General features: G+C 40.3%; 1 non-coding gene across 1 annotated transcript; it reads right to left on the bottom strand.

Moving 5' to 3' along the window:
- Window positions 1-6,118: 6,118 nt before the first annotated feature.
- Trnat-agu (transfer RNA threonine (anticodon AGU)) lies at window positions 6,119-6,192 on the bottom strand. Its single transcript has one exon. It is a non-coding gene; the product is annotated as a tRNA-Thr (tRNA).
- Window positions 6,193-9,195: the final 3,003 nt, after the last annotated feature.

Here is a 9,195-nt window from a genome sequence, read left to right as displayed (position 1 = left end):
TATTCTATACACACACAGCGATCCTTACACTTTTGGAAGCCCAGTCACCACCTGCTTATAATTACCGCGCTGGTTAAATACAGTAGGTGTAAGATATTTGAAAGCTTGGGACCCGTCACGGCGTCACAACCTCATAGCTTCTGCTCGCGACACGGGAGGGGAAGGGAAGGAGAATCGGTAGGGCTCGCTTACTCTTCCCCTTCAATGCAGTGGCCGGTGATAGCAGTAAGACACCCAGGCTTTTAGCTAACCTGCTTTCAATTAAGAAAAAATAATTGTGGCTAAGGGGGGGGGGGGGGGTTTAGAATCCTTAACCCCCTCCCCCCCCCCCCCTGGCTACGCCCCTGGTTACTTCATTTGCAATTTTTGGAATTTGTGTTTTTGGTAGAGTCCCTGTCAGTTGAATCCGACATTCGATTCTTTTACACTGATAGCACTACTTTAGAAATATACTCGAAGATTCTCAACGATTAAAACTCGTGCTAGCCAATTTAAATAAATTAATCTCTTAAATGACGCAGAAAATTTTTATACATATTTATATGTATGTATACAATTTTATCTCAAATTGTTTCTATTGAAAAAAAATCGAGCAAAAAAATAATTCAAGCAAAATCATAGCTAGAGTGCGGAAATTTCACGAATTCATTAATCACAAGTTAGAATGCAAACCTTCGCACTCTCGTACTGTGTTCATGATTGGACCGCAGTTATCTGGACACGCCCCTCTAGCACCGTGAGCCAACGAAGCCCAACTAGGAGAGAAGTAGGCGAATCAAGTATTAGAGACCGGAAAAATTCGCGCATTCATTTCGTGATAGGCTGAAATTCAAACATGTGTACAGTTCTGCTGGTCCTGCTATTGGTTCACAGTTTAACTGGATCTCTGTGGGACAGTGAGAGACCACCGACCAAAGAATCATCGAATAACAAGCTACCCAGTGGAGACGCCTCACAATTTAGCACCCAATGAACACGCGCGTTTGCTTGAGAAATGCAGATGATAATGGAGGCTATCCTAGAGGTCATTGAATCCGCGAATTTTTCAGGTCTCTAAGTATTGTATTGCCGATTAACGAGAATAAAAAAAAGGTTCTCAATAAAAAATATAAGCTTTGGAAAAGAAAAAAAAAAAAAGTTGAACACACGTCTATGACTTTGAATTCTACCCTGAGCCCTGGACGAATCCGTGAAATCCGGGTCTCTAGTTATGACAAGCTGTAATATTTATTTCGTTGAAAAAGATAAGTTCAAAATACGTGGATTTTTTGTTGAATACGTTTCCATTCAGAATACGTGGATTTTTGCGAAATACGTTTTTTTTTTTTTTTTTTTTCAAATGCCATTTTCTGCAGTACATGTTCCAATTGTAACGCGGCCTTGGGTCAGCCGCGCACGCCTACCAACAGCTCCGAGACAATTCCCCTCGAGGTTCGCCGCTTGTTTGTCGTCTGCCAACCGCCAGTCGGGCGTGAGGAATGGCTCATAACCTCTCCCGTGGCGTCTTTACTCCCCCCATTCTCGCTCCGTCGAGTTTACTCTCGTCTTCAGACTCTGCGAGCGCACCGACGAACAAAACCTCGCCAGCTGACGCGTCACAAGTTACGTCTTCCGGAACACAGTGTTCGTTTACGTTACGTACCGAATGTTTCCTTACCCTTCAAGCCACAAGCACCTCCGATCAAAAATACCTTCCGGTGTGCAACATCTCAGCTCTCGGCACACGGCATTTGAAAAAGAGTGATTTTGCGAATAGAACGGAAATGTGTAACAGCGGTGCTGCCATCTGTGGCGGATGCCGCGAACCAAAGTTCACAAAGCCGAACGGAAACTTCATAGTACTAATTGTTTAATTTTTTGACGTGACAAAGTCTAATAAATTGATGAACGCCGGCTGCATGCACGAAAAAGGATGACTCATTGTCCCGTTTGGCTTTGTTCCGTTACGCTCATTGTACGCTTGCGCCGCATCTATCTCTCTTCCACTCGATTGGAACAACCATTGATTTGACTTTTTCGAGGAACATTAAACTTGAAACACTCCCATTCGTTTCCTATTTTCCCTATCATCGTCCTATCCTTAACAGAATAACACAGATTGGAAGAAGTTAAATAGAAAACATGTATAAAAGTTATACTTAAAATAATCTGTTCGTTAAAGTAATAAACATATTTGAATTAATGAGTGCAAATAAAAGTAAATTTATCAATTAAATTGTAGATTTCATTTCACTCCTTCTTTGTATCCATACAAAATACTGATAATTCAATAAAAATGATTCAATTTTATTCATAAAAGTATGCAATCATTTCATCAATTATTTTGTTATGACGTTGTCACGTTAAACTATTGTCCGTAAACCGACTTTACAGACAACCATTTTTTTTTTTTTTTTAATGAAATTCATTGTCGAAATTCATGTCCGAATCCAGGGTTTCGTATTTTTTTTTTCTTCGAGCCTTTTACGCTTTTACCGGAGCCGTTTCATCATAAAGTTTAAAATTTCGCTCTACAAATCGAATGATTCGATAGGTCGATGTAGCTGCTCCCGGCAGCGGAAACTACATACGCGTGATTCGCGACCAGATATGTAGCCGAAAACAAACTTTTTGCGTATAATTCACTATGCTCGGCATTATTTTGAAGAATTTCCAGTTAAATTTCGTGTCGCAACAAGAGAACGCACGAATTTCCTCGTCGCCGAGGTTAGATGTTGCACGTCTCTGGCGAGTACTGAAAGACTCACAATTTTTTTTGTACATATGTCATTGCTAGAGACCTGCAAAATTCGCGGATTCATTTCGTGATATGCTACAATTCAAATAATTATACCTTAGCGCTGCTTCTGTCATTGGTTCTCTGTTAATCTGGAGGACTGGGAGCCAATTAGAGACCCTCACTCATAGAAGTGTCGAATCATAGACACTCAGTCGAGACGACTCACAAGTCAGCAGCCTATGAACAGGTGGCATTTGCCCGAGTGTGTAGAGTGTAGCGGAGTCTATCCTGGAGGTCATTGAATCCGCGAAATTTGCAGGTCTCTAGTCATTGCTGCTTTACACTGTAGTTCATAAAGAAATCTCAATAACGAACAAATTGATGAAAAAGCGAAAATAAGCCGATGTAAAAAAAACTTTTCGTCACACCCTACATGCGTAGGTAGAGTTTGAACTGTCTATTTCTTCTTGAAATATTTTGGTAAATTCTATAAATTCCTGGAACATTTTAAGAACTTAAACAAGCTATATGTTCGCCAATATTAAAAAAAAATTAACATTTTCCTTAATGCATTCAGTATTGAAAGTCTTAACGAATATCATATTATGCATACTAAGGTAGCTAAGCAATTACTTTGATCTTCAAACACTATTTTTCATCCCTTGCACTAAAAAAAAAAAAAAAAAAACTTTTAAAATAAAGATAATGTCGTTCAGACATTTTCGAGGTTATAATTTCATCCGTCCGTCGAAAGTTAAAGCTTGGCAAGGTTTCGACGGATGGACGGATGGAATTTTTCGGGCCATCTGATTGGCCGAATGTCACGTGATTGACGGACGGACGGAGTCCAGCCAAATGCAGTTACACGACGATGTGGAAAACTTTGGCCAATTGTCTTTGGCGAAGCACGAGACAGTTTACTGCATTGCTTTCAAGCTATTTTCACTATGCGCCGCTAGGTGCCACTTCTGTAATTATTACTCTCACGCACTTCAAACACATTGTACAAAATTGGTTGTCTGTAAAGTCGGTTTACGGACGATAGTTTAACGTGACAACGTCATAACAAAACATTGATGAAATGATTGCATACTTTTATGAATAAAATTTAATAATTTTTATTGAATTATCACTATTTTGTATGGATACAAAGAAGGAATGAAATGAAATCTACAATTAATTGATAAATTTACTTTTATTTGCACTCATTAATTCAAATATGTTTATTACTTTAACGAACAGATTATTTTAACTACAACTTTTATACATGTTTGCTATTTAACTTCTTCCAATCTGTGTTATTCTGTTAAGGATAGGACGATGATAGGAAAAGTAGGAAACGAATGGGAGTGTTTCAAGGCTGATATGAAGGAAAATAGCTTACCCAACACCAAGATGCAGTCAAAAATAATATATTTGCGTCACGGACTCTGCAGCAATGCTAGGAGGAACGGGTTAGCAAAGAGCAATGAAAATGTTACATTGAAATGAATGAAAACAGAATTACGCCACGGACTTGTCGTAATGCTAGGAGGTTCAGGTTAGCAAAGAGCAATATAAAATGAGCCTAACGGGACACAGTTTAATGGGACAATGTGCGTAACGGGACACTTTTTCGTGCTTGCAGCCGGCGTTCATCGATTTATTAGACGTCACGTCAAAAAAAGTAGTTACACTCCACACCGCCAGGTTCGCTGACATCACTTGTCTCGCGTGTTTCTAACGAGTTTCCTATACTGTCCCTATTACTATATTTGGTCCAGCCTAATGCCCCTATCTTCATTGGAAGATCTTCAATGGTGCGGACATTTAGAGGCAACCGAACAATCGAAAAGTTGTTAATTTTTGTAAAGTAAATGTTGGCAACCCTGTTGGTTTTTCGTAGTCTTTCGTTGCTGGTAATATGAATCGTATTCAAGTTGTAATTTTGCTACATTCTCTTCGGAAGAATTTTCTTGGACGAAAACAACTTTATTGTACCATTAACACGAGTTAAGTGTTTTTTTTTTGCAACCGTCTCGTAAACATGTAAATGATTATGTTCAAGCAGTCATTTTAATTTTTTTTGCTACCATTCGACATTGGAAAAAATTTTTTTCCAAAGGATCAATTTATAGGCCACTACGCTATTGTACCATCCCCTAAATTCTGAACTAATAATTGTTTGTAAATTTAAATTTTTAAGTTATAAAGCTTAAGGAATTTATGTTTTCCACGTATCTGAAACTTCATTTCTGACGTCGGCATTTCTCTGTCCGCACCAAGTGCTAGCGGCCATACTCCCCACTCCGGGAAGCCTTCATTTCACAGACGAGAGAGCCACACCCGAAGTTCCCCGAAGTTCATGCTCGCTTTTTTCCCCGTTCTATCTCATTGCATAAACCGGTGTGGCATTAAATTTTGCGGTCGATTAGGACAGGTTAGCTGCATTATAAATATTTAAAACATTGCGGATGGTTGGTTATATTAGGTAAGTATAGCTACATTAAAAATACTGTAAAATCATTTTATGGTTGCTTAGCAAATAACTTTTTAATATGTAGCTATCCATCAGGGCTAGGAAACCGTCTACATGATTTCACAGTATCTTTAATGAAGCTATCCTAACCAAATCAACCGTCCACAATGTTTTAAAGTATTTATAATGTAGCTAACGTAACTTAATTGACCATTAGTTATCATGAGTTACAATGAACAAAACAAAAAAAAAAAAACCGAAGATGCACGATCGGGCGTTTGGCTCTCTCGTCCGTGAAAAGAAGGCTTCCCCCCCCCACTCCATGCAGGTGACGCCCCTTGGCGGCTCGTGACGTCAGCGGTCACGTGATCTGCCCGCGACCTTGGGGGCTCCAGCTGTGACGTGGCCATCAGGAGGGGGGAAGGGGAGAGAGACTCCATCTTGTAGTAAGTCTTAGCACTTGTTAAGGGCGTGCCTCCCATTTCAGGTCATGATTTTATATTCATATTAATCACTGATCAACTTTTAGACTTTTTCAATTGTTTAACTTTCACGAAATGGAAAATATACTTATACAGCGCGTACTTTTTGTATAATTAGCTGCCAAAGTTACATTTTTAACGTTTTTTGGGTTGTACAAATAAGGAGAATTTAATTTAACTGAAACTTTTTAGGTTTAACTGCAATGTCACAGGCTACTTCATGATACGGTTTGCATTTCTATCACAAAAACTCATTTCATGTTTCTTGGCTGACAAAATCATAAAAAATTTGAGAATTTTGAAATGCCAGGTAGAATTAATTCATATTTTCTGAATGCATGTCACTGTTTGATGAGTCATTGTTAAACCAGTTGATCCACATGTCAGTCCTTATGGCGACATGGCGCCTAGTGTTTCGTATCCATGAAAAAAAAAGTTACAAGATGTAACTGAACTGCTAGGCACCGGAGAGATTCGAACTCTCGATCTCCTGTTTACTAGACAGGCGCTTTAACCAACTAAGCCACGGCGCCGCATGAGTTATGTTAAGGTTTCATATTTATTTCTATTAATTTTATTTTCTGGTCTGGCATTTTGTGTTTCGTCACAAATTTGGTTATCTTATTCCACTACGATGCGGAAACGTAAAAACGGAAACGGATCGTCGTGCACGGAACCGTAACAAATGACAACCAATGATATTGAATTTTTGGTTCCAAAAATTAGTGTATTTGGAAAAAAAAAAAAATTAAGACACGACCACGTAAAAGCCCGTCTACAATAGTCCGAACCTGTGCGTGGTCCGTGTCCTTATCCGAAAGTGAGTGACGTCACATTGTCTCACCGAAAACTGCCGTGTCCACAATTGCGATGTCCGATGTCCGAATGTATTGATTTCTAAAGTTGTCACCAGAGCGCAGTAAATATGCCAAACCAAATGTTTTTGTTTATTATTTTGACGCTTTGTAGTTTGAGATTGAACTTATGAAAGTTGTGGGAGTTCAATATTATATATTCCATTTCCTTCAATAACAAAAACAAACACCACGTTTTCAAACGGGAACCGGAAATTCAAATATCGTGAGTGTTCTGTTCTTTTTCTGTGTCCGAAGTACACGGGTTGGGACAAAAATTTCAAATTGACGAATGTCTTCGGACCAGGTAGGTTCGGACCTTCGCCCACTTGACGCATGACGTCAGAGGGTCACATGGACCAATCAGCGACGAGTGTCCTTCGGACACAGTTTAGAACATTGCTATTGTAGACGGGCCATAGCACGGCCGGGATTTACACAGATAAAACAAAAAAAAAACTACAAAGAAACGATAAAACACTAAATATTCTCGTAGTTGGAAGTCTGTTTAACGTAATTGAAACGTATACCAACATGTCTGTCACGGCGGCCCAAATACACTGCTTCTGTTGGTCGCGCGGAGTAACGTAAACGGAAGAGATGGGCATCGCCGAGCTAATCCGTACGGGTCGGGGTACGCATGCGTGCCATTGTGGATACTCCGTTCCGTGAGATCCGTTTACGTTTACGTGTCATTGTAGAATGGGCCTAAGTAACATCTAATAGCGGCCAAAAAAAAGTCACTCAAGTGTCCGTACTAAATCGTGACATTCAACGGCTCGTAGATATCTCGCGATAAAATTTTTAACGGAACAAAAGACGCAAAAGAGCTGTCATGAGTGCTATGCAGGAGTAACTCTTAAATATGCCCTTAATGGCAAATAAAATTAAATAACCATCATTTCGGAGAGACCGAAACTCGAATGCTTACAAAAGATGGACTAGGTACTACACAAAATTCATTGTAACTTAACGGGGGGGATCAGGCCTGTCCATCTTGCTCAACTCATGTTTGCTTTCACATTTATTTGATTTCTTAGCGAGAACATTTTTATCCTTGTTAATTGGCACTGCCTGATTATCCTAGCTGGGCATAGTTAGCTCACAGTCGAAGAGGGGGGGGGGGGGGGGGGGGGGGGGAGGGGGCGTGTCCAATAGCTGCTGTCCAATCACGAACACAGTGGGAGAGTGTGAAAGTTTACATTCTTACTTGGGACTAAATGAATTGGTGAAATTCGCTGTCGAAAAGACACACAACTACATAAATAATACACACATGAAAGCCCGACAGCTGCGAAACAGCGACATGCAGACGCAGTTATGGTATTGTTGGCGACAGCTGACTGCTGCTAGTTGTACTCGGAAACACCGTGTGAAAGCCACCTCCACGACTGTGGCAGGCCTGAACACAGCTCCGCCGGTAAAACACGTTTCCACGAACCAGCAAGTGTCGGTGCTACGTGGAAGAAGCGATGGGGGAATTCCCCAAGCCGCGCTTATAGACATTCACTAGAACTGGAAGAAAAAAAAAACTCTAGGCTGCACCTGATCTTTGAAGTCTGCGTTATGATTAACCTTTATGGGCTTCATTTTTCCACAATTTTGACTCCCTATTTAACTAAGAGGTGAATCACAAATATATACAATAATGTGTATATGCATAAATGTTTAAATGTGTGTATTTATGCTTATGTGTGTATATGTGTATTTATGCAAATGTGTGTATATGTGTATATGCATATATGTGTATACATATGTGTATACATGTACATGCATATATATGTGCACATATATGTTTATATGATTATATTTGTATATATTTGAATATATGCATATATGTGTGATATGCATGTGTGTGATTCACAAGCTCTCTATCTCTCCACACACACACACATACACGCAATCGAAGCTGAGTGCGCTACTTCAAACCTGTGAAGGATAATTTCACGGAAATTTCACGGATTCATTCGGTCACAGGCTAGAATGCAAATGTCCGCGACTGGTGTGGAGGACAGCCGTCAGTGCAGCTGAGAGCAGAGGTGGGCCCGGCCGAGAAGACGAGTCTGAAGTCTGAAAGCTGAAGTCTGAAGGCTGAAGGCTGAAAGCAGCGGACGGGTCGGCTGGCGCTGTAAATATGTAACACTGTGCACACAGCGCCGTAGCTCCGTCTCTCTATCGCTCTCTCTCTCTGACGCGGCTGTCTCGTGCTCTCTTCTTACGTAACACAGCGCGGCTCGGAGGCTCTGCTCCGGGAAGCCATCTTTTCACAGGCGAGAGAGCCAAACGCCCGATCGTGCATCTTCGGTTTTTTTTTTGTTCATTGTAACTCATGATAACTAATGGTCAATAATGTTAGGTTAGCTACATTATAAATACTTTAAAACATTGTGGACGGTTGATTTGTTTAGGGTAGCTACATTAAAGATACTGTGAAATCATGTAAACGGTTTCCTAGCTCTGGATAGCTACATATTAAAAAGTTATTTGCTAAGCAACCATAAAATTTTTTTGACGTGACGTCTAATAAATCGATGAAAGCCGGCTGCACGCACGAAAAAGTGTCCCGTTACGCACATTGTCCCGTTTCGCTGAGTCCCGTTACGCTCATTTTATATTGCTCTTTGCTAACCTGAACCTCCTAGCATTGCGACCAAGTCCGTGGCGTAATTCTGTTTTCATGCA

This window comes from Bacillus rossius, chromosome 11 (assembly GCF_032445375.1).
Source record: "Bacillus rossius redtenbacheri isolate Brsri chromosome 11, Brsri_v3, whole genome shotgun sequence".
NCBI classification, from domain to species: Eukaryota; Metazoa; Arthropoda; class Insecta; order Phasmatodea; family Bacillidae; genus Bacillus; species Bacillus rossius.
Note: the sequence above shows the minus strand (reverse complement) of the source record. Positions and strands in the feature narration are given on the sequence as shown.